Raw genomic sequence first — 21,631 nt, forward strand, 5'->3', positions numbered from 1 at the left:
ACAGCCCCTACCCATACCAGAGAAGAAGTGGGATAGCATTTCCATGGATTTTATCACAGGCCTCCCCAAGGCACAGGGTCGGGATTGTATCTTTGTTGTGGTAGACAGATTGACGAAATTTGCACATTTCTTTGCAATTTCATCTACATATTCAGCAGCACAAACAGCAGAACTATTTTTTCGAGAGGTATTCAGACTACATGGGATACCACGGAGCATAGTCAGTAACAGAGACAGCAGATTTATGAGCCACTTTTGGCAGGAGTTGTTCAGGTTACGTGGAACAGAACTCACTCCGAGTACTAGCTACCACCCCCAAACTGATGGGCAGACAGAGATAGTGAACAAATGGGTTGAGGGGTACCTTCGAAACTACATTGCAGGAGAGCAGAAGGCTTGGGTGAAGTGGCTACATCTAGGGGAGTACTGCTATAATACCTCTTTCCATATGTCTATTCAAATGTCCCCTTTTATGGCACTGTACGAGTATGATGCTTCTAATTTTTTGGATTTGTTATTTGGGGACAGCAGGGTGCCTAAGGCCAAGGATACTTTGCAGGAGTGCCAGGACATTATGCGATCCTTGAAGGAAAATTTGCAAAAAGCACAAAATCAGCAGAAGCAATATGCTGATCAGCACAGGGTTGAGAGGTCTTTTGAGGTGGGAGATATGGTGTACCTCATGTTACAGCCGTATAGACAATCCTCTCTCAAGAAGAGTGGAGCAGAGAAATTGAAACCACGCTACTATGGACCGTTCAAAGTAATCAGGAGAGTGGGTGAAGTAGCTTATGAGTTGGAGTTGCCTGCAGACAGTAAAGTGCATAATGTGTTCCATGTGTCACGCCTTAAGAAGGCATTGGGTCACAATGTGGTGCCTTCAGTATTATTGCCACCTCTTGATGATGAGGGAAAGCTTATCTTGGTTCCCAAGGCCATACTTGACTCCAAGGAGAGGGTGCTTCGCAGGAGGACTATCAGGGAGTATCTAGTGAAGTGGAGGAACCTACCTGTCGAGGATGCTACTTGGGAAAATGAGCAGATATTGCAGCATCCAGAGCTAAAATTGCTTGAGGACAAGCAATTTTGGGAAGGGCGGACTGTAATGTCCCCTTTCTAGCATTCATAACATGATGTTGTCGTTAGCCTATTTCCCCACAGTCCCGTAGGCTAACTAGGACATTAAAGGGGCTTAGAGGCCATTTGGCCTAGACAGTTTCAGTTGCGGGTCTTTCTGAGGGGTTCTGGGGCAACTTTGGGCATACTTACTATTTATAGTAAGTCATCTTGGACATGGCCGGACATTCAGTCACAGTGGTATGTCGATGGTAATTGTTTAAAATCGACAGGAAAACTTATTTATCATTGATAAGATTTGTTATGCATTGATAAAGCCATTTTATAAAGTTAAATTTAAATATTTAACTTTATTAATGCATAGACTATAGTTTGTGGGAAATATTTAAATTAAAAGAGTTCCCTTTATTTTTATAACACATTGGAGACATAAGGTACATAAAGGGAGTTATGTTTTATCCCACATTGAGAAAACGAAGGATTGAGCTCTTGTGAGAACACTATAAAAGAAATGGAAGAGTTTTTTTTTGTATGCTTGGATGAAGATTAATGTTATGTTGCTGGATATCTGATTATCGGGCTTGGAGGACGGAATCCCTCTTTGCTAGCATTCTCTTCGCTGTTGGAAGACACAGTCAGGAGGATCAAGGGTGTTTTCACTTCAGGAAACACACTGGGTTTCATTTGGGGCGTTCGCATAAAGAAATTTACAAGGGTCTGAGGTGCAGATCTAAAGTTAGTTATTGCTATAGTGCCGCATGAACAGTATTTTGCTACAATCGGCATGAACAGTATTTTGCTACAGTACGGCATGAACAATGTTGGTATCAAGTTTACTTGTTTTTCCGGCTGATTAGAAGTTTGGAAGGCTGCCGACTACATCTGCAAAATACTAGGGCAACTAATTCCAGGTTTCTTCTGTCAAATTTTGATACTTTGCATAATAATTGTTGAATACAAGTCTGAATAATTGTTGCAGCCTTTAAGGCAGCTGTTAGTGCACATCTACATTTAAAAATCACCCTTTTATCAGCAGATTGAAAGAGTTTCCAGATTTTTCATATACTGTTGAATGTGTGCCAAGTGTTTGTGAAAATGTTATGATGTGTATTATGCATTTTAATGTCACTTCATAGTTGTTCGTAAATCTACTCATTGGAAAGCAATTTATTGAGGAAATCAGCTTTATGAGTTTGCATACAAAGTGTTTGACAATATTCCTTAAGTTAAATTTCTACAAGTCAAAGTTCAAATCAGGGGAGGATATTACATAGTTACTCAGCTCATTTCAGTTGGTATACCTTTAGATGATGAAATAAAAGCCATTTTACTATTATGTTCACTTCCGAACAGCTGGGAAGGTGTAGTAATCGTTGTAAGCACTTCAATAGCAGCCAAGAGCAAGCTGAAATTTGATGAAGTTGCAGCCACACTACTTAATGAAGACATGCGAAGGAAGCACCAAGACCCCTCTTACAATGATGCTCTTACAGTTGTAAGCACAAGCAATAGAGGTAGAAGTCATGAAAGAGGCAGGCATAACAATAATGGAAAAGGCAGATCGAATCATCATTCGAAGTTTAGAGGAAGAAATGGCACTTGTTGGTTTTGTGGTAGACCTAGACACATAAAGAAGCAATGTTGGAATTTCAAGAAGGCTCAAAATAAAGTGATGAATGATGGTGTACATACTGCAACTATTAAAGATGATGGTGTTTTGGTACTTGCAGCCGGTGACACAAATGCAAGTTTGTGGGCTCTCAATTCTAGTGCATCTTTTCATGCTACTCAATGTTGGAGTGTGTTCACAAATTACCGTGAAGGCATGTTTGGTAAAGTTTTTCTTGGGGATAGCAAAGAATGTGATAATGTCAACAAAGGGGATATTATATTGTCACTGAAAAATGGTAGTCAATGGCTTTTAAAAGATGCCAAGCATGTTCCTACACTTAAGCGTAATCTGATTTCTATGAGTCATTTGTATACACAAGGCTGCAATGTTAATTTGACCTTGATTCTTGGAAAGTGTCAAAAGGTCAATTAGTTTTAGCTAAAGGAAAGAAATATGAAAGTCTAAATGTTTTAGAGTGTAATGGTGAAGTGAAGCAGCTATGGTGGTTGCAGATAGTAATGATGAATTTTGGCATAAGAGGCTCGGTCATATGAGCAAAAGGGGACTTGAAGTGATGCTTCAAAGAGACCAACTTCCGGGTCTCAAATCACTCGATTTCGAACTATGCAAACATTGTCTTTATGGCAAGAAAAATCGCACCAGCTTCATAAGGACGGGTCATGAGAAGAAATCTTATCCATTAGAGCTCGTGCATTCTACGGTTTTCGGTCCTACAGAGTTTGGGTGGTGCTAATTACTTTGTCGCGTTTCTTGATGATTGCACTCGCAAAATATGAATTTTCATGTTGAATAAGAAATCAGAAGTATTTTTGAAGTTTAAAAGTTTTAAGGCTATGGTTGAAAATCAGATTGGCAACAAAATTAAATGCCTATTAACAAATAATGGTGGTGAGTTTCTCTTTGGAGTTTGATATTTTTTGTGCAGGTCATGGCATTAGAAGGATTAAAACAATCCCTTATACACCTCAAGAAAATGGTGAAGATGAGAGGTTGAATTGGACTATTCTAGAATGAGCTCGATGTATGTTATCTAATGTTGGTTTGGGGAAGGAATTTTGGGCAGAGGCGTACAATACAATGGTTTATTTAATTAACCGAGCTCCTTCATCTCGTCTTGATTTTGACATACCAGAGGAGCGGTGGCTTGGAAAAATAATTTCACTTAATCATTTGCGTGTGTTTGGCTGCAATGCATAGGTTCACATTCCAAAAGAACAGAGAACAAAATTGAATTTTAAATCCAAAAGCTGCATATTTCTAGGGTATGGTGAAGATCGATTCGATTTTCGATTGTGGGATCTGATTGCTCATAAGGTGATTCGCAATCAAGATGTTGTTTTCAATGAGAGATCTTTCTCAAGTTTGAATGCTAAAAATATTTCTCCTACTAAATCTATACAGTTTGATTTATTTGCTAATGGAGGGCACGCTAACAAATCTACTCGGGTCACATTTAATACTGCCACCACTATTATGCCTACATATCATGATGGACACCCAACCTCCGACAATCTACAACTTATGTTATGCCCACCCAACCCCTCTTTCAAATTACTCCACATCACATTCATACCAAAGATGCAGAACATATGAGTTTGTTTCAAACTACAATTCATACCCAAAATGTTGTGGTTTCTAAGCAGTAATCCCTGTCTAAAGCTCACGATGCATCCACACTGGGCATTGGTCCCTCCACAAAGCATCAAAGTCTATTTCGAATGCCACTTTCATTGGATGCACACAGTATTGCTATATTGGGCAATGATACAATACTTGGCGTGACCACCAAACCGAGCATAGCCCTTTCTTTCCATCGCACCCTCTACACACATCTCAACATTTGCCTGCAGTCAATATAAAAACTCCCTCCTCTGCAAGAAGACAACCAGACATGCTAGTCCTACCTCCACACATGTCTTCAATACTTCTGCCCATGCCACGTCCATGCTGGGTGGTACTTCCCAATCCCAACCCGTGGATGCATCTCATCACCCGCAACTTCCAATTCCTACGTGGGTTGGGCACAACTCATGTTCTTTAGACATGCTCCCTCCCTTCCAAGCATCCCACGACCCTTTTGTATCTGTAAATGATATGTCCAATTGGATTCCACCTACTATTCCACAGATTTTCAATGACAAGTTTGGTGGAAAACCACACACAAATCAAAATCAAGAAGTTGAACAAGGAAATGGTACTAATTCTTCAAATAGAAATATAGAAGGCACAAATGAAGCTCATTATCCAGTAAATGAATAGAATACAGAGCTCAGAAGATCTACTCGAGAAAGAAAATGACCAAGAAAGTTTCATGATTATGAATTACTTTTTTCTCTATGTTTTGATCAAGCAGAACCTTAGACATTTAAGCAAGCATGTAATAATGTCAATTCAAAGATTTGGATGGATGCCATGAAAGATGAAATGGAGTCTTTGAATACAAATCAGACATGGGATTCGGTACCACTTCCACCAAATCGAAGGGCTCTAAAAAATAAATATGAAATAAACGAGGAAGATAGAGGACGGAAAAGGTACAGGGCCAAATAAGTGGTAAAGGGATTTGCTCAACAAAAGGGCGTTGATTTTAAATGAAATTTTCTCTCCAATTTTAAAATGCAAACCATTTGTTTGGTACTAGGCATAGCAACAACTTGAGACCTTGGGCTTGAGCAACTTGATGTAAAAACAGAGTTCCTACATGGTGATATTAAAGAGGAGTTATACATGGAGCAGCCAGAGGGATTCATTCAACAAGGGCAGAAGCATTTGTGTTGCAAATTAAAGAGGAGTTTGTATGGGATAAAGCAAGCTCCGCACCAATGGTATTTAACGTTTGATAATTTCATGACACAACAAGGTTTTACTTGCTGTGAATCAGACCCGTGTGTTTACTACAACAGACTTCCTATTGGTGAGTTTGTGATTTTGCTATTTTATGCTGATGACATGTTGGCTGCTAGGAATAGTATGCGAGTTGTTCATGAGCTGAAAACGAATTTGGCTCTTCGTTTTCCCATGAAAGATTTAGGGGCAGCAAAGATGATTCTTGGGATGGATATAATCAGAAATAGACAAAAACGAGAAATTATATTATCTCAAAAAAAATGCATTCTAAAGTGTTGGAAAAGTTCAATATGTCAAATGCAAAATTAGTTGCTACACCATTGGCTGATCATTTTCGTTTGTCTTCTAAGATGTGTCCTTCCACTCCAAAAGAAAAACATGAGATGGATGGTGTTCCTTATTCTTCAGCAGTTGAGATTTAATGTGTGTAATGATCAGCATGCGTCCGGATATTGCTCACGCAATGGGAGTTGTGAGCGGTGTTATGAGTAATCTAGGTAAAACTCAGTGGCAAGCAGTCCAATGGATTTTTTGGTATTTGAGAGTCACTTCCTCTCATATTCTATATTTTAATAGTAAGACTCCTTATATTTTCAGTTATGTTGATTCTGATATGGCTGGAGATTTAGACAAAAGGCAATCTACAATAGGCTATGTGTTTACTTTTGTCAAGGTGGTGATTAGTAGGACTTCTCATAAGCAACAAGTTGTTGATCTTTTCTCTACCAAGGTTGAATACATTGCTCTTATTGAGGGGGCTAAAGAGCTGATATGGTTACAACGATTGTTTGGAGAGTTGAGGTTTAAACAATCCAACTTCACTCTATTTTTTGATAGCAGAAGTGTCATTCATTTGGTGAAAAATTCAGCTTTCTGCAGTTACACAAAGCATATAGAAAGCATATTTCACTTCATTTGTCATGCTCTAGAAGAGGGAAGGCTAAAGTTAGAGAAGATTGATACAAAGGTTAATTCGGCTGATGTGTTTACAAAAGTAGTATCCCGAGAGAAGTTTGAATTCTGTAGAGTATCTGTTGGCATTGTCACAATATAGCCATAAGCATTCCAAGTAGGGCATATCTCTGTGCAACACTGATTGGACTTAAAGTGGGAGATTGTAACAGTTTTCTGACAGAGGAATATGTAATGGTTCTGATTGTGCAGTCCAATCATTGCCGACTCTTCCTCTTCTCTACCTTTTCGTCTTCCACCAGATGTGACTGGAAAAGAATATGTAAAATCAGTTGATGTTGTTGTTCATTGCATTGCAGAATTAATCTGAGTAAAGATATTGCCCTACTTGAAGAGTGGATGTAGTCCAGACATTTTGGATGAACCACAACAAATCCTGGTCTTGAATTCTTTGTATTTTTTGTTGTCTAATTTAGTTTAGATTTTATTTTTTCTTTTCTACATTTTCTTAAGCTCAGCACTATTGACATTGAAATGTATATTGGTAGAGCAACATTTCAATTTTGGAATTGAAATTGAGGAATTGCAATGGATTATTAATCTTGTTCTTCTCTATCTGAAAGCTCATATGAAATGCATATGAGCTTTCTTGTGGTTATCGTTACAGTTGATGTTGTGGGTATAGCTACTGCAATTGATAGAGCCAAACACCCTGTTGCTTCAGGATAGCTATGAAATCTTAAAAAATTGAGCATAGAAAGAATCACTTGATGAAGAAGATTAACCAGTTCAAGTTAAAAAGGAAATGTACAAGTACGATAGCGAAGAGCAACACCAGGAGTAGGGTAAGGAAATGAATCCCCAAACATCGTATGGAGCTTACCTCAAAATTATGCTTTCAACGATGCTATCTAGGAAAAATGGGCAGAGTCTGCGGTAAAAATATTACAAAACCCTACAAAAGACAAAAAATTTGAATGAGATGAACCAAAGCCAAGCTCCCTGCGGCTGCTGCTTTAATATATTCAGTCTACAAAAAGTGGATTTGAAATCCAATTTGATTCAATGAGAAACAAAATTTGTTTTCAGGCAAGCCTAAAAATCGACGCTCTTTCCTAGCACAAAATTAAAAGCCTCACCAGAAAGCATCAATCCAGAAGAGGGAAATGTGCCGGTAAACTGAAAAGCTGTCAAGCAGTCGACAATGTTAGCCCTGATATACCCTATGGGCGATGATTAAAGGCGGCGAAAAGTAACCACAGGAAATGCAGAATCATTTTAATTTACTTCAGAACTAGCAGTTGTACGTTTTAGTACGTACAACTATTAGTCGATGGGAAATTTACTGCTGACAAAAAAAATTAGTAGGGGAGAGGACCCAGTAGTTGTGCACCCTAACTTCGTGTTTCTCAAAATCCTATGTGGAAATTTCGAATCACTCTCATTTTTTGATAGCAGCTTACTTGGCAAGTCCCCTGCTTATAACTAAGGTTTCAGAGGCACATCATCAAATATGATGCCACATCAGCATGCTTTTTGTCAAAGTGTCCAAAACAGCCCAAAAAAAAAGTGAGACCAATCATAGTGCATTGGATACCCCCATACTTGTGCAGCTGACGTGGCATCACACTATTGGTTGTTTTTTGAAAAAAGGGACACTTTTCATTTACTTATGGGTAATTATCATTAACAAAAACAACTTTAAAGTCACATCCATTGGTACAATCTTGTCAAAAATGTTGGATATTAAATCAACAAGTATGGGTATTAAGTTAACAACTACTATCACAACTATTTGAACGCGCTCAACTACTGGGTCCTCTCCCCTAGCAGCAAAAAAGATGACGTTAAATAAATGAGGAAAATAGGGGAAGTGGTTTACTTTGATTTGGTTCTAATCGAATGGAAGTAACATTTTAAACAAGAGACGCACTGCATCATAGTTCCTGCTTAACGCAAAATGGTTGTAGAGGTGTAGATGAGTTAAAATAAGGTTAAATAGTTCTAAATTAACATTGTGAATGCATTAATTTTTGTTTAGAAATGCACTTGTGATTTAATAGGATAGTTCATATTTTGTTGTTGAATTTTCGTCTTAAAAATGCAGTTGTGATCTAAAGGGATGACTCATATTTTGTTAAGTTTTTGTGTTATATTATTATATGTTTGGGCATTTAAGCTCAATAATAAGAGGCCAAAGTCCCCAACTATGTATTATTCTCATCTTGATTATCAAATGGAAGTCACTATTTTTAATCATTATATGGAGATAAATAGCATTATAGAACAATAACAACATAAACATATATGCAGAGGAAAAATGATAGATGATATATAGGAGGAAGATGACGAGAGATAAAATAGTAAGATAGAGCGATACCAACATAAGTTGTGTGTGAGAGAGAGAGAGAAAGAGAGATAATTAAATATAATTATTTTTCTTAATAAGACAAATATTCAAAATAAAATCATGGTTATAATGAAAAATTAAAATATAGTATATTTTAATTAATGAAATTAAGAATTTAATTTTTATATTAAAACTCACATTTGTATAAGAAAAAATGAAATGTATTGAAATATAAAAATATTTTATAAATAAAACTAATTGTTTAATTTTACACAATTAGAAAAGGCTTATTATTTAATGTTTTGTATTTCCAATTTTTTTTTTTAAATTAAGTATTTTTTAATAATAAAATAATATCTATATAATTTAATATGTACATTTGTAAATAATAAATAGATGTAATACATATAAATTTGATGTTGATGAATAAATATGATGTAATAAATAAGAAATAGAATATAACTATTTAATTTGAATACATAGTTTATAAAAACTTAATAATAATTTACATATCTTTTAGAAATGAATTTTTTTTTTTTGTGGTTATTTTCTTTAGTATGTTATTTTATTGTAAAATATAATTATTAATTTAATATTAAAGTATATATTTAAGTTTTAAATGTATTTAAACTAAATGATAAATTATTTAAATATAAAATATTAATAATAGTAAATGATATAATTTACTAATTGTAACACTTATCAATTATACATATTACAAACACTATTATAAAATATAATTAAAAAATAATATTGTTTAATTTATTTTTATAAAAATAAAATAATAGTAATAATTTAACTAATTTTATTAAAAAATCAAAGTTTTAAAAAAATTATAAATTCAAATACAAAGATATAACATATTAGAATTATATTGCTATTGAGAATTAATATTGATTAGAGATGTTATGTGAGGTGGAAGTTAAAATGATATAAAAAATAAAATCTTATTAACTTGTCACAAAGATAAAGTTGTAATTAATGCATTCATTAATGTAAGATGAAATTGTTAGAAAATATTTGTACTTTTGTTGAAGAAAAATTAATTTTCTCCCCCACCAAAAATAGTATAGATCAATAGAATGAATGAAAAATTAGAAAAAGATATAAACATTTGAAGTTTCTTATAATCTTTTAAATTCTTTGATTTGATTGGTTAGTGTTAATGTGATATTAGGATGACATGAATGCATAAGTATTCATGCCTATAATAATAAAAGTCACTTTTTTTAAAGAACAAAATAGCGCTAGATATTATATTTAGAAATCTTAGAATGTGCTACGAGCTTAAATAAAGATAGATAATATTGTAATTGGATCTAATCTAACACTTATTTCAAAGCACATAAGAAAAACTATTTAATGACATTTTAAAGAACTCAATGAAAACATTATATTCAATCAAAGCTATTAATTTCATTCCACAAAAAGAAAAAGAAACCCTCTTCATACAAATTTAATGGATATGTTAAAACAAAAGAAATCTATGAACTTTCATTAAATTTGAGAAAGAAATCAAAAACTTAATTAGGATAAAAATGACTTGTAAAAATTAGAAACTTGTCATAACCAAAAGAAATCTATGAACTTTGATTAAATTTGAGAAAGAAATCAAAAACTTAATTAGGATAAAAATGACTTGTAAAAGTTAGAAACTTGTCATTGTCTAAAAAAGAAAAAAGAATGGAAGTTTCACTATTGGAGGATTGTGAATGTTAAAATTATTTAAAAAAACAAGAAGGAAAGTGTTATTACCCAAAATGAGTAAAGTTTCATTATCAAAATATCTTAACTAAAAATTATAAAATTATTCATTGATTTTTTTTAGTTTAGATAATTCAAATTCAAAGTTAAGATTGATATTATATACAATATATTTAATTAAAGCAAGTTCTTAATAATATTAAAATAAATTTTATAAATTTATAATTTATTTTTATTTTTTATATTTAATTTTGTTATTTAGTTGAATTTCATTATTATAATGAGTTGTAGTTTTACAATTTAGTTGTTAAAGTGGGTTAAATTAGGATATGCACAAGATAAAAATATTTTTTGCAAAAATCAAGCAAATGTGAGGCCAAAAAATAAAGAAATTATCATTGTAGTGGGAAAAAGTAAGTTCAAACAATCATTTTTTTTTTTTTTCTTTAATAATATATGTATTGAATCAATAAAAATGTCAACTTTAGATAACTTCAAATTTTGATAAAATAGTTAATTTTATTAGTGCAAAATATAGTTGAATACAGTGATACAATAAAAATAAATTTAACCATACATTGAAATAATTAAGAATAAATAAAATTGTCTTCAATTATAATTTTAAATAATTAAAATTAATTTGATAAATATCAAATATCAAAATATATCAATAATATTTATAGTTTTAAATTAAAATAATTATTCTTTAATGTGAAAATAGAAATTTAAATTATACAACACTGAACAGTTTTAAATATTTTAATACTATAACACTCACGAGTTTTTATACAACACCCAAATCATCCATGTCTCTTTTTAATATTTGGCAAAAAAAAAAAACTTTTGAAGGTGTCAATAAATAAACAAGAAGCATTTCACACTCTTGAATAATGAAATATGCTATTAAATTCTACTTAAAATTTATATTCTTCATCCTAGTTGCATAAATACTCTTAAATTTAGTGGTCAGTGCAAATAGAGGGCAGAGACGTGGAAAAAATAGAAATTATTGATTATAATGAAGACATAGACTCAAAAGATGAAATAAAATAAAGGTAGGTTCAGATTGAACAAATTTTATTAGCTTAATTCATTTTTTCTATAAAGAGTTGCATGTTCTCTCATGTGTTCATCAAAACAATAATTTTGTTTCGTCCATACAAAATAGAGCATTAGTTTTTTAACAAAAATAAAATATTTTCAATTACGAAAAGTTTTTGGAATATATTAAAAGACCCATACAAATAAAAAAGGATAAGGATAAGGAGATTGCTATCAAAATTCAATGTGATTTTTGATTCATTTGTACTCAAACAAAATCAGTATTGAGAACATGTTTACAAATGCCCATTTAAAGTAATAATCCATAACTTACAAAGTCTATGTTGATGAGTTTTAAAACAATAAAATATAATGTGAGAATCAGTAAAGCAACTATGTGCCAGTCAAGAGAAGGAATGAAAACACCAATCAAGAAAGCACCCGCCACACAAAACATCTCTTCAACCATTTGTTTGAAGGAAAGCCCTCCATTCAATTTGTTGGCAGCATAGATTGTGGCAAAAACTTCTTCATCTTCACAAATCCATTCTATTCACTTTAAGCAGCTCCACCATCATGATCTTTCTCATTTGTTGAATTCTTTTGAAAAAATTAATCTATAGTTGTTTTAAGGCCAGCAAAGACATGCAAAAGATTTGACATAAGTTTCTAAATTAGAAAAAGTAGAAACAAATCATATAACTAATTATTCAAAATGAAATAAAATTGAAGAAAATACAAGAAAATTAGAAAAATTCTAAAATGATTGGAAAGTAGTTCAAAATAATCGAAAAACTATTTTACAACTAGGGTTGGCAATTTTCTAGCAGAAAATTGTAAAAATCGGGAGCAAAGCTCCCACATATAAGCCTATCGACTTAATTATTAGTATGAACTTTATTAAGAAGATTTAAATTCATTATTATTATTTAGATATTTACAACATAAACTTCTCATGGCATCATGTCTTCTTCTTCTTTATTATTATTATATTATAATTAATATTTGAAGTTTTTTATTATAATTATCATATATTGTAATTAACACTTTGATGAGTAAATGGTTGTAAAATAAATGATTATTTTATTTTATTTTGATAGCATAGTATTTTTTCACACCTTACCAATTATTAAGCCATCTTTAAATCATTTCTTCTTTTATTGAAAGATACTATAATAATTAGTTAAATAAAAATTAAAGTCAATTAATCAATCTCACTATTATGTTTTTCTTCTTATTAAACTATGGCAATATCTTGAAGTATTTTTACATTATGTTTTTCAAACTGGTGGGTTTGTATATGTTGCAATTTGCAAATTGACTTCTAAACTTGGACTCCTAATATAAACTTTCATTTTGGATTGCAAAGTGTAATCTAATTTATAAATTATAGAATTCCTCCAAGCCACTTTCAGTATTGACTGTTGGCTCCCAAATTAACAGTTTTTGAATAATCCAATGATAAGAACACATACACCTAGGGGTAGCTAATTCCCATGTTCAATGTACCTATTCAGACACCAAGGTCAACTATAAGGCTATTTACTATCCTTCTTCTTCAAGCTTTGCAAGACCTAGGTAGGTGGACCTCGTATTCTTTATATGGTACCAGTGTCAAAGCATTTAACTAAATCAATAAAATAGATAAAAACCCCTGAATCTTCTATATTTATGCAAACATTCATGGACATGAAATAGCTAATAACAAGATACATGAATCTGATAAACCAAGTGAGGGGAACTTATTTTCAGCTCTTAAACATAAAGGGAAAAGATATTCAATTTAAGATTTGGATATCAACATAACTTGGGTATGTAACAGGAAAAACATGTAATCTCCAAGTTGATCAATCCCTTATCCATTGGGCATAAACTAAGTCAAAACATACACATGGGTACCCAAAATGTACTCGTATACTTAGATATCTAATCTATCTATCTAACTTGCAAACAGACATCTATCTTCAAATGAAATTCATACTTATCAAATCCTCCTATGATGCTTGCAATTCTATCAATGCATATCAAGCAAGTTACTCAAGTCCTTGACTTAATAGCAAGATACACAACACCATACAACTTTGAAAAACAAGCTACAATTGGACAGTATGCACTTTGTACATAGTCAACAAAAAACTACAAACCCATGGAAAATGAGATAAACTTCAGAATGAAACTTCAAATAAAGCTATGTATTCATTTCCTTAAAATCAATACATCATAGTGCATGCAAAAAACTCATAGGATACACAACAGATGACTATATAACTTAAATGTTTCAAGAAACTACAATATTGTTGTTCATAATAGAGAAATATTGAGGAACATGGTCTCACAATCATAAAACTGGAACCAACTATGGTCTTACAGCAGCTGGGGAGATTCTTGACCCAAAAATCAAAACCCTTACAATGAAAGAAGAAGAGAGAAATATAGAGAAGAAGAGACTCCCAGATCAAATTAGATATTGCCATGTGTCTTGTTGAAACTCTTCATCCTAATGTTGTAGAACTTATCTTCTTTCTCATCAACCATGAATTAAATCTTATCACAACTATTATAGAATGTCTTCTTAGAATAAATGAGAAAACCCCTCTTTGAAGGAATATCAAATATTAGATTCAAAATATGCAAGAGCTTCAATCTGATTTGGTTTGTCTTCTTATGCCCTTGCTGTGAAAATCTTCAACTACCTCTTGCTGACAAAACCTCATCCTCTACATTTGCTCTAAAAAACATCCAAATATTCCTTTATGATTGTCATTGAATCTAATCTTATCAAAAATTGATCACTATCTAATATTATTCCTTCTAAAATAATAAATCTGCATAAATACTGAGGATGTCCTGGAAATATAAAACTACATATAGCTCTTGCTATTGAAGACCTATGTAAAATATAACTATCAAAATGAAAAGTTTAGTTTCTCCCAGTTCCGATGGTATATTATAGTCCACATTTTGGATAAAAATGGTGCCTCTAGTGTGTATTTGAAGTTTCGGGCCCTAGGCCATGAACTGGGCATTTTAATGGAGAATTTTAAAATGTTGTATAGTTTGAAGTATACAAATAATCAACTTCATTTTGAATATTCCACTTCTGAATGTGAGCGATCAACCTGGGAAACACTTGATTTTAATATTTGATTTTACTTTACTCTTCAAATCCACTTGTGCGCCACGTGGCACATTTTCATTGGTCAACTTCACCCAAGTGAGCCCCACATAATCCTCAATCGTAAGTTTGAAACCCTCCATGTTAGCCCTTATGATCTCATGACTAGGCCTAAGATCATGAGCTTCATCTTACCTCCTTACAACCATATGAATTCACAAGCTTACAAGCATAGCATCTCAAGGCCTCAACTTTCCTCTCGCGATCTCCCGACATCATGATCTTACAATATATTCATAGCATCTTAAGGCTCATCCGGAAGACCTCTGACCACATGACTAGCGTAGCATCACAACTCCATATTTTCATCCTCCCGATCTTATGAATCTTCGTGAGATCACAACTCTCCAATTGAAGCCTCCTAATCTCACATTAGCCTCCCAAAGATGCCATGTCATCCTATTCTCTCTCTACATGGGTGCCCAAAATATCTGCTACACAGTCACTAGCTGATCAGGGCCAATCACACAAGCCCAGCTTGTCTACAAGCATGGATTATTTTAGATATTTACATATTGTGTCTTTGGGCTCTTAAAGACCAAATGCTTGCATCCCAGAGACAATGTGGAACAATACAATTTTCTCCCCCTTCCTATTATTAGTCAGACAAAATAAGAATTATGCATGCAAGGGAGATGTAATAATGTACTATTTTGGGAATGCATGGTTCTCTCCACAAACCCAATTTCAAACCCTTGAGAATTTCCCTTTTTTACTCATTCATGGGTTACCTTGCCTTTCAGAAAAAAGTAGCATGCTACAGGTTGGATGGATGTGGCGGCATCTTTATTGAACAAATGTGGCATATGTACTTATCACAAGAGTTAAAACGCAAATCAATTATCCTCTACCACCACAAAATGTATGAGACATTTCCATGTGTTTCAACGTGTGTGGCTAGGGAGAAAACATTGTTAACGTTGGAGACAACAATGGTAGAGAACACCCACCTCAAACTTGCATAGACTACTCCTTGCTCTATCGTACTTGTACACTAAGCATCTAATACATGGCTTCTCCTTTCAATATGAATCCCTTGCAAGCAAGAACAAACTTCACTTTATGAATGTCGCACAAGCATCTGAGCTATTGTCGGCTCCTACATACTTGTGGAGGAAAATCAAAAGCATTCATTAAAGTCTATGAGAAAAGTTTGACAAAGGAGAGCCCCTACTCTATACCCTTCTTTCTCATTAGCAAACCTCATGGTGACCTGTAGGCTTCAGAAGTATCACATATTGATCAAAGATCATGCTTTGATTGGGATGAGAAAACCATACTTTCCAAGGAGAAAAACCTTCAACTGATTCAATCACCCTTTCTTTGCTTGATACAATAGAGTTTGAGGAACCTTCATACATTAATTCGATTGGGAAAAGCCATCACCATTTTACTTTTTTGTATGTTTCTACAGGTCAAGAAGATAGGAAAGTAAGAATCATTTGATTTTATTCAGAGAGCTAAGCATTCCCTATAAAAACCAAAAGGGTTGGTACAACAATTTCCATTTTTAAAATACAACACACCATTATCCACTTGGAAAATTGTCATTAGTATTTTGACTAATGGATACGCATAGATTTAACACTAACTGGGTAGAAAAACCACATTTGTATGCTCATTTCTCATATCCCACTTGATCCCAAAAGACTTTTCATACACATTAAACTATCGTATCACTATCAACCTTGAGCTTTATAGCATTTTCTACCTCAACATCTTGTTGATTTTATGAAAATAGTCAGGCCCCAAAGTGGGTCCAGCTAAAAAAGATTGAACCAAAGCAAATGACCCTTTAGAAATGCCCTAATTAATCCTCATGAACTAACTAAAAATAATTAGGATTCATTATTGATCACTGATTCATTTTTTAAAACTCCTTTTACCTCTTATTTGCAAGTTGTGACTTTCTACCTAGGAGCCTCTGAAACTGGCTTTAAAAACTAACTAAAACACCTAACTGAGCTTTGGGATTTGACATAATAGTTCTTTTTGTTTGCATCCTTTCATCTTGTTAGATCTTTTCTCATGAAAACTTGGGGTCAAAATTAATTGACTATCAAAGTTGCTCAGTCAAAATTGTCTACAAATAAACATGTCAAAACAACCATAAAATGCATTTGGTTTCGGCTTCGAAAACAGGCTAAATGGATACTTGGAAGCACGAAAATAGGGGCATCAGTATACTGTCATGAGGAAAATATAATTCTATGGTTTGGGATCATGAAAAATAATAGGGTGCATTTAAAAAACATTCAAAGTGGAGTACTCAGATTTGCAGAATTGGAAACATCAACAGGATAATGATTTTCACAAACAGAATGGACTTGGAAAAGTGTGGAGACAGATTGATAAAGACTCAAAAATTGACACACTTAAAGTATCTTTAGAGTAGAACATAATGGTACAACTGTTTGGTTCAGGAAATCATAGATTCATAATTATGACATCTCGAACAGGGGTACTGATCAATATGCATTTCATGACACCAGTAAAACTTTACAAATTGCATTTGGAATTACGTTTGAAAACTAATCAAATAGATTCATCATAGGCTCAAATATGAAAGATAGAAAGTGTGTGACCTCTAAAATGCAATGCAAAAGGGATTTTATTAGTATAGTCAACTAGATGAAAGTTAAATTGGTCAAACAGGGCCTTCTGGAATTTAGAACAAATATGTGTCAGCATGACAGAGATAAGTAACCAACTTCGAGGGATTAAAACCTAGTCAAAACAAATAAAAAAGACTTGAAAATTGAAACATAGGCTCACTCATATGCGTACTAAACACTCCCAAAGTGGCGAGCCATGAAACATTACTGGGTGCAAGATATTTTTTTTACAAACTAAGCTTCCTGTTATTGTTTGACACTTAGACAAAAATGTAGAACTAAACATTGCTCAAAACAAAACTTTACGGAATGACTCAGAATGGAAATTTATCATCATGGGATACATGGATATGCTAAATAAAAGGTGTTACAAACATAAAACGCCTCTTAAGCCTCGAAATGGTAGCCAAGTACTCATGCAAGAAAAGCGCATATAGGAGCTAAGATGGACTCAAAAGTTTGGAATGGTACTCAAAATGGGAATGCAATTTTGAGTCCCATCATTGACTTCAACAAAGAATTGCAAATTGTAATCCAAAGTGCATATAGAAATAAACTCTAAATCCAAACCTAACTCTACCCCGCATGATGTATCTAATATCACTCGCACTAACTCTAATGTAATATTGACACAAGGTAGGTAGGGGAAAGGAACCAATTCCAAACTCCTAACACCTTACCAAGAGTACACACACAAGAAAACACATATACATCATCAAAGAACCAACTTTATTCATAAACAAATATTAATTGATTAGACAGCTCGTATGATCAAATATGTATGCTAGGTTGTAGGGCCTTCCTCGTTGTAGCCAGTACAATGAATTACAACAATAGAGTGCCAAGCTCACAATCTTGAAACTCTCTTCTACTTATTTATCTACCAACTAATGAACTTCTAACCACTTCTTTCCTACATGTAATCCAATTTATCCAGCAAGGCCACAAGTTGGCCCTTTAGGCAATTAATTACAAAATAGGTCATGCCTTAGAGGAGAAAACAAACAATTAACAAATTGACCAAAAGAGGATCTACACTCTTAAGGATAGGTCCACACATGACCCAAGAGATGTTTCACAACTATGGAAGATATTATGTTATCATAGGAAACTACACAAAAATAAACTCCATTGTATGTTGGATGAAACAAGTAGTGAAAAGCAAGCAGAGAAAGAGGCACAAAACTCCAAGCACAAAGAACATTAGATTTTATGCACTTAGGGTAAGGATTAACAATGGGTCCACATTAAGATACCAACTGCACACAACTTAAACCAAGAACAGTAACAACTACTCCTTGAATAGAAATTGATACAAAAAACAAGCAATATTTTTGGTTGATGCAAGATTTCCCTTTGACCGAAGATGCTCTTGCATCAAATATGTGATAGATTAAACTAATTAAATATTCCTTTTGCGAAGGATTCCAACCCCACCTCAAACAATGCTTTCAAATGTCTCCCACAATTGTAGACATTACCTACTATTAATTCCCTTGATTTTGGTCTAGAACCCCATCCCTCAAGCCTAGACACATAACACAAAATGCTCAACAAACTTGTTTGGAAAAGATTTGTACAATATCAGACACTAAATTAAAAAAAAATCACTTATAAATATGGAAGACCATCCTTCCCTTCTTGGTCATCTATTAGTTAGAAGTATTTATATAAGAAGTTCGTTAGAACCCTTCACTTCCTTCTTATGGTTGTGCATGACACCATGTGCGGTAGTGATTAGAAGGTTGTTAAGCCTTTGGAGAAGAGCATTGATCAAGTTGATGAAGATACTACTGACATGAATTTTAAAACCTTAACTAATTGTTTGGTAGGTATCCTAGAAGCTTATGGAAAGCTAGATAAATTGATATATTTCTCCCTTGTGGTAATACCTACCCCACCCCTAAAGCCTTACCTAACTTCAATCCCTACTCTTTCCACTCCCAACCATGGTATTATGTTTTCTTATAGGAGAGTGAGAGTATCTCCTTAGAAGAAGAAAATGGGGAGAAGTTGGAGGATGGTGTGAAGTTGGATAATAGAGAGATATTGGGAGAATAATAAAATTAAAAAGGAGGAGAGGTATGTGATAAGGCTATAATTCCTATCAATGAAGCCCATGTTGAGGCTAAGTTATTTTTAATTAAAGCGTAGAAGAAGAAAAATGAGAGTTTAGACTATATGGGTAGAAAAAGTTGAGTGAATCTTGGATTATGTTGAGATTGGAATTGATACAAGACCCAAAAAGAAAAGGGGAAGACCCTCAAGTCCATCAAATTCCATAAGAGCTTTAAGGTTCCCATGGACATTAACCCTTAAACCTATTCATCGATTTGAAGTTTGCCTCCTAGAATATCAGAGGACTTGAGTCACTTGATAGGGAGTATATTAGAAAAGGATTCCTTATGATGAATAAAGCAATAGATATATCGGTGCTCCAAGAAGTAAAGGTTGTGGTATTCTCATTGGACATTAGCTTAAAATGTATATGGAAGGATGTCAAAGTCTTTACTATCTCCCACCCTAAAAGGTAAGTGAGGGTTTCTATTCTAGTAGGCCCTAAATACACCAAAAGCATTTCTAATTGGGATTGTTCCCCTATCATAGGTTGATTTAAGCTTCCTTGAGCCTTGAGTGTTAAAAAAATAGGTATCTACATTGTATATGTTCTTTATTAGATAAACAAGTTTTACAGGGATCCTGAAACCCAAGTTTGAAACAATACAAAAGGTTGAAAATAAGCAATTAAAGCCTAGCCAAAGGACAACGGCCAAACAAAAGGTGACCAAAGTGGCAACATAATAGCCACCAACATAGGTTTTGACTAGGCTCCTGAAACCCAAAGAAGATAAGGGAAAGAAGTCCCCAACCAAGATACACAACAAAATACAACAGGCCAAAAGCCAGGGGACAAAAAAAGTACGACATGCTATGTTTCCAATGATCATAGAGCTAAAATATCTAGCTTTGTAATAGGATGTGTTAGTTTGGCTCCATCTCATGGACCATTGGTGGGGACTTTAATGTGATTAAAGCCCCAAAAGACAAAGCTAGTAGAAATACATTTGAGTATATAGGAAATGAATTTTTTTTGGGAATAAGATGCCTAATAAACATAGGTTTTTTGACCCCTTATCCAATAATAATTCCAACCATCAATAAATTTGGCATACTTGGTCAAATTTCCAACATGCTAACAAGAGGACTTATTACAGGCTAGATAGATTCAAAGTAAATGAAGAGCTATTCAATTTCAGGAAAGATGGAAGAGGGGTTAGTGTTAGAGTTATCCCCTACTCCCTCTCTAATCATCTCCCCATTTTCGGTGACATATTTCTATCAATAAAAATACTTTAGAGATTAGGAGGAAAATTAGATTTGCATTAAACATTTAACTCCTTAGAGATAATAATATTGTTACTATTATTTATGTAATTAGAAGGTAAAACAATATAGTTGGTAACCATCAATCTACTATTAATAAGTGGTCACAAAACATCAATGGTTAGAAAATGATGTAGAGATAAACTCAACAGAAGAAAAAGAAAAAGGAACCAACACCAAAAAGAGATAGATAACAATATTCTTCTAATTGATTGATCAAATGAATAGTATTTACACTTGCTCTCCTACAGATTTCTTCTCCTTGTAACTTCGTATCCAAAAACTTTTATCCAGAGCAACTTCACTCAAAAAAAAAATCTGTCCAACTCTAAACCCGAAGACTCCATTTATACAAGCTAAAATGGTCTAGGGAACATTCTAGATTTTTACATAGAAAAACTGACCGTACGAGACCAAAAAAACTTATAGAAAGATCTAGATCCTTATCTCTTTCCAAAATGACTTATAGACTGTTCTAGAACAATATAGAATAGGGTAAATTAACCCCACAAGGACCTGTACAAATTCCAAGATAAACTCCTCTAGTTGGCCTATGCAGAAGTGACTCTCGGTAGTGACTAATTGGCATATGCATATTCTTTATTTGGGTGCTTCTACACCATATTTTTGAGGACAATAGAATCCAAGTCCCTTGGATTGGCCTTCCTCTTTCATGCCTTCCAATTCTTTGGTATTTGTTGTTTGTACTCTTGACCAATATCCAAATCAACTGTCATATGTGCGTGAACCTTTTCCATATTCAGATGGAACTCCTACAAACCTACAATGAATGGATTAGATAGAACCTCATTAAATATGACTTCATCAATTTGGGTTACTGTTGGAACTGCTGCATTCTTTGCTATGATGTCTTTATGCTGCAATATCTCCAT

The 21,631-nt window shown here is 33.6% G+C and overlaps 1 protein-coding gene across 7 annotated transcripts in view; it reads right to left on the reverse strand.

The window, feature by feature from the left end:
- Positions 1–7,763, reverse strand: part of LOC149529059 (uncharacterized) — an 88,981-nt gene extending 81,218 nt beyond the window's left edge. For 2 of the 7 annotated variants that reach the window (XM_089809738.1, XM_089809739.1), the window contains exons 1-2: positions 7,609–7,754; positions 7,353–7,424 (exon numbers count right to left, since the gene is read on the reverse strand). The gene's annotated coding sequence lies outside the window, so the exon portion shown is untranslated. Of the gene's footprint in view, positions 1–7,352; positions 7,425–7,608 lie in introns of all 7 variants that reach the window. The other 5 variants (XM_089809740.1, XM_089809737.1, XM_089809735.1 and 2 more) reach the window with 4 other exon arrangements.
- Between the last annotated feature and the right edge of the window lie 13,868 nt (positions 7,764–21,631).

This window comes from Cupressus sempervirens, chromosome 11, assembly GCF_028749045.1.
Source record: "Cupressus sempervirens isolate cs-2001-9-10 chromosome 11, ASM2874904v1, whole genome shotgun sequence".
Classification (NCBI taxonomy): Eukaryota; Viridiplantae; Streptophyta; class Pinopsida; order Cupressales; family Cupressaceae; genus Cupressus; species Cupressus sempervirens.